Source organism: Ochotona curzoniae, unplaced genomic scaffold (assembly GCF_017591425.1).
Source record: "Ochotona curzoniae isolate NIBS_2020 unplaced genomic scaffold, NIBS_Ocur_1.0 contig_4692, whole genome shotgun sequence".
In the NCBI taxonomy this organism is placed as follows: Eukaryota; Metazoa; Chordata; class Mammalia; order Lagomorpha; family Ochotonidae; genus Ochotona; species Ochotona curzoniae.
The window spans coordinates 155,737-161,591 of NW_024466361.1; positions in this window are offsets into that span (position 1 = coordinate 155,737).

The following is a 5,855-nucleotide window of genomic DNA, read 5'->3' on the forward strand; positions in this document are numbered from 1 at the left end:
GAGCTGGATGGGAAGTGGGGCTGCCAGGATTAGAACCAGAACCCATATGGGATCCCAGCGTGTTCAAGGCGAGGACTTTAGCTGCTAGGCTACTGTGCCAGGCCCATAGTTATTTTTTTTTAAAAAAAGAAAACTAAATGAAGTGTGCTTCAGAGCACAGGAAGGGAGAAGGTGGTGCAGTGTTACGTCTCCACTAGTGACAGCCACATCCCACGTCTGAATGCACGCCCCAGAGCTCTGCTCCACTTCTAACCCAGCTCCCTGCTGACTGCACCACTTGAACCCCACCACCCATGTGGGAACCTCCAAGGAATTCCTAGGCTTCAACCCCGCCTAGCTCTGGCTGTTGCGGAAATAAGCCAGGGGAGATAAAATACCTGTCAAGCTCCCCCATCTGCTCAATCCAGTCTTTCAAATAAATAAGTAGTTAAATTATGAAAGGCTTCCTCTTTTTAAGTTTTTCTCATTGGGGCTGGCGTTGTGGAGTCGTGGGGTAAGCTGCCACCTACAACAGCAGCACTGTTCCGATGGTGCTGCTCTGAGCCCAGCTGCTCCCTGAGGAAGAGGGAAGACCCGAAGCTTGGGGCCCTGCACCCCCGCGGGAAGTCCAGACGCAGTTCCTGGCTTCTGACTCCAGCCTGGCTGAGCCTCGGTCACGGACCTCATCTGAAGAGCTAATCAGCAGGCGGAAGCTGGATCTCGGCTGTTTAAACGTCTTGGTGAAGGCCAGCACACCACGGGGTAGACACGGAGGACAGAGCAGTGCTGGACGGCCAGCCCCCAGCCCGTCTGCCGCGCCAGGCCCAGAGTGTCCAGCCAGGATTCCACGCAGCTGGCGGGATGTCACAAAGGCAGCAACACAGGCGGCTGCATCAAGAGAGACCCACAGAGCTGGGAAGGAGATCACACTCAGCAACAACAGAGCTACACTCAGGGCTATATCCATGAAAAATGGCTTAAAACCAATTCCATGCAGGCTAAATCAACTCCAAGAATTGAAAGTCCGTTTCATAGAAGCAGTTGCCATGTACGACTCTGTATGCATATGCAATTCCCACAACTAAAACTTCCAAATGTTGAAAACATGTGAGACCTCACGACCTCTGCCCAGCTTTGTGGCCAGCACCACATAAACGATTGGGTTCCTAATCCATAAAACACACCCAGGATTAAGCAGCATGGACTCTTCCAGAAACTTGATTTAAACAGATAACGATCATAAAGCAAACTCAAAATGTAGGCTCTGTGAATCCTGGGCCTAACTTTGGAAAGGCATTTGATGGAAATCGAACCTTAGCATCTGGTGCTCCTGGGAAGCATTCATCGGAAATGAGAAGGGAAACTCATTCATTTATATTTTTTTCCCAACAGAGGGAACGGCCAGGCTGCCTCGACACAGTATGTCTTTAAAAGTTCCTCCTCAGAAGCTCTTTCAGAAATCACATTTTATCCTCCCCTGCTTCTTGCTCTATTTTCCTGCCCTCAGCCGCACTAGGAGATCTGAGCTGACGGTGCACCCGTGTGTCACGGCAGTCCCTAGCGATGACACGGCTGCCACAGCTTCACGCAGGCACATTCCAGGGTGTTCTGCCACGGATGGGATCGCCCAAAGATGCAGCTCACCAACCTGCTCCCACCAGGAAGGCATTCTTGGCCATACGCGTTCGTGCCCATGAAGTCTTACGTTTTCTTTCTCCTTCACATGAGAATACACAACCAAATCTCACATGCACTTAACCCGAGTGCATCTGACACGGCACTGAAGTCTGGTTTAACCTGCCCATTCCCAGACGCCCACCTGCCTCCTTGGCAAAGCTTCCGCGGGACCCCTCACATAGGTACACCCTAAGTGACAATGTGTGTGCGCTAGGCCAGGACTGTGTTAGGACAGTCTTCCGGCACCCCCGCCTCCCCCAGCTTCCAGCCTCACAGCCCCTCATCCAGGGACAGTGCCGAAGTAGCCCTGTTTCTCAAAGAGAACAATGGCTGCCGACCTGCTCATTGGCCGTCCTGCGTCCGTCCTGCTCGGAGGACGTTCACCTTGGGCCCTCAGTCTGCTGTGGACCCCAACCCAGGGCTTTTACACTAGAGAAACAGCTCAGTGAGCTTGCGATGCTACCGCGTGCTACATCGCAGTCTGCGGCTGCGTCTTAACACACTGAGGAGGCACTTGGCTCCATTTTACAGCTGAGTTTACAGCCTTTTCCCACAATAGCAGAAATAGACAACATACTTACAGCTGAGGACTTCTGCTCGAATTAATTAAAGTATGAAAATGCAATCTGAGTCTTAACTGACCCAACATTTTTGGAAATATGTATGGAATTCTCAAAAAATTCTCCAAACAAATTTAATCCATTTTAAACTTTTTAACACTCAGTTTGCCATACAGGTTTTTAAAAATATACTTAATATTAGAGAAATCAGAACATGACAGGCCCCATAAGTTGAAAGGGGGCTTGAAAATAATACACCAAGAGGCTACTGCCCTTGCAGTACAGCAATTCAGGCAAGGCCAGCATCCCATATCAGTGTGCCAGTATGAATTCCAGTTGCTCAACTTGCGATCTGGCTCCCTGTTAATGTGCCTGGCAACAGCAGACGATGGCTCACGTACTTGGGCCTCTGCAAACACGTGAGAGACCCAGAGCAGAGACACTGAATTTGGCCTGGCCCAGTCTCAGCTATTGAGGCCACCTAGGGAACAAACCAGAAAGTCTAAGATGTCCATCATATCTCTCTCCCTTTCAAATAAACAAATCTTAAAACAAAACAAAGCCCAGCAAAGAATTCTAAGGACCAAAGAGCTTCAGGAGAGAAGATCTAACCAATGGTTCTCAAAGATCAGGTCATCTTTCCTTATTTCTACAGTCCCGTGATCCTCTCGGCATGAGCCTTGCACAGCATTACCTAAACCCGGAAGCACCAACTCCCCAGCAGGCTCCAGACCCAACAACCCCTCAGTGACCATGACACCCACTGGGGTTTCTGAGGACTGCCACAACCCATCACTCCACGATTCCTCATCTGTCGGTAACCTTGGTCCCTGGAAACACTTCCCCGCAGTGTGGAGATCACCGTGAGGCCAGACGAGGACCCCTCCGGCGACGTCTACGTAGACCACTGCCTGTTTAACACCGCGAGTGCAAACTGTGACACAGGCAGATACACGTTTTGGTCACACTTTATCTTGGGTTTCAAAACAAAAAACATGACCACGTGACTGACCTCTTCACCCAAGCAACAGCTCAAATCCCACATACTTTCCCAAATTTGTTTGATTGGGTTTTTGTTGCTACTCGCAGCTGTGGGTTGTGGTGTTACTGTCGTGTTTGCTTTGGTTTCAAGGGCAACAGTGGGAATGGATGGGAACCATGGCTGTTTAGCATTTGGGCTTCCTCCCTCCTCCCCCACCCCACACACCAAAAACATTCACATCAAAGGTATTAGGGAAGTAGCCATAGAAAGACCAGTGGACCACAAATTGCTTCATGGAGAAGTTCCCTCTCTAACACGTCACAACTTATTTCAGAATGTGTTAAATTCTAGGACATTTTTTTTTCCCAGACACAACAGGTCTGTACTTCCAACTGTGCTTTATTACTCAATAACAAAACTAGTTTTCATCTGTGGCATAATGATAGGAAGAAAGCGCGACCTGGAAATGAGCCCTCTGTTAATGAAGACAGGCCTGGATGCCTAGATCTAGCCACACACAGGTGCGCTGGATGCGCGTTGCACAGCAGACCCCGGCTGGTCACCCACGTCCTCCCTCCCGCACACTGTCCACCACACAGAGCAGAATCGATGACTTTCAGCCACAGCGCCCTCCCTTCAAACAAATACATGGTGTGTCTCACACCTTTTACACCAATATTCCGGTCAACTCATGCTTATCTCCACAATTAAACATCTGCTTCTATTTATAGTCGAAACATCCTCCTTGTGAAGTTTATAACTAGGGTGTTAGGGTTACCACAGAGCGAGATTTAGAGGCTTAGGAAACAAATGTTTCCATTCCTGCTTTGCATATCGAAGCTGTTCCTGCCCAGTTATGCCACACGGAAGATGGTGCTTTAGGCCCTCTTGTCAGACTTTGGGAACACACACAATCGTCTTGGTTCTACAGGCCACACTTCGCTTCCTATGAGCGAGCATCACGGACCAGGTCATCACAGTAAGGGCAACAACGACTTCCAGTTCACTGACTCCTGCTGCTCCCCAAGCAACCCAAACACTCAGCCTTCTGGTGCCTCACCATCGTCCAGTTGGGGCAGCAAGCTCTGCCAACCACTTCACAGGAGGCACTGTGAAGGCACTGCCAAACGGGGTCCCACCCCCTCCTCAGCTCTGCAGTAACCCTCTGGAATGGGTGCAATGTTTATTGATCCACTCGACAGACATGTAGGAGCAAGCCTGGGTGTGAAGTTCTATGCACTGGAGCCCCACGACCAGCAGACAATCACTGCCTCTCCAAACAGATCTCAGACTGCTCACACTCACAGGATTTCCTTTTTGTATCCAGCACAAGGGCACCGGTCAATTTGTGGGGTGTGGTTTTTTTTAAATATTCATTTTTATTTAAAAAGCATAGTTAGTAGGACAGAGATTTCCCATCTGTTGGTCTACTCCCTGGATGGTCAACTCGGCCAGAGCTGGGCCAGTCAGAAGCCAGGAGCCCCATCCCAGTCTCCCACATCAGTGCAGGAGCCCAAGGCTTTGGGCCATCCTCCGCTGCTTTCCCAGGCCACAAGCAGGGAGCTGGACAGCAAGCGAAGGAGCAGGACACGAACCAGTGCCCATATGGGATGCTGGCGACAGAGGCAGAGGCTTAACCTCTTATGCCGCAGCGTCAGCACTCTTACCCATTTTTAATTACTCATGATCCGAATTGTTCATAATCATTGCACTTTGCACCTGAATCAAAGGCTTACAGAACATAAAGTGGCTCTAATGTTCCAAGGGCTTCAACTGGGGCCAAGATATCACCCACAGCAGCCGTGACATTAAGCCCTGCTTGAACCAAGATGTTCCTCAGAGACGCAAGATGCCTCTGCCCGCTCACCTGTCAAACACGAGATGTAAATGAGAGCAAGCCAGCATCCGCCAGGGTCACTCACAACTCAGCCATCGGGGAAACTCACTTCCTGTGTCACATTCCACAGCTGCAGCAAGCCAGCCGTGTGACTCAGGGCGCAGATGTCGCAGCCCGCACTAGCCCGCACGGTGAGCAGCAACGAAGCTGTGTTCAGCCACTGCAACACCAAAGTGCCCAGAGCAGGGAGGAATGCCACCTCGTCCCTCCCAAATAAAATGAAAGAGGTACCAGCATGGGTCATCTCTGTGTAGGCAAGAAAGCGTACACTGTCCTATAGACCAATGGAGAATGAGACTGAGAAGCAAGCACAGCATTATCTTTTGCCTAGAATGTGGGCAGAAGTCTGTACTTTCTAAGTAACACTGTGTGATTTTTTTGTTTGTTTAAGATGACTGACTTGAAACGTGGAGTTACAAAGAGAGGGAGAGAAAGAGCTTGCACCTGCTGGTTCATTCTCAAACGGCCACAATGGGCCAAGTTCTGCTGCTTCCCCAAGCCATGACATGGGAACTGGATTGGAGGCAGGCAGCCACAACCCCAACTGACATCCATACGGGATGCTGGTATTGCAGGCAGCAGGTTAGTTTGCAATGCCACAAGGCCAGCCCTCAGGATGTGTGTTTTAGCTTTGCTAGCCCTCTAGCAAAAGTGGTGAAGCCAGTTCAGAATGAAGAGGAGTGACGCCAACGCAAGCGAGGTGAGCACATTTACCTGGGACCCATGCAACACACTGTGCTTCCTGTGTGCCAATGACACC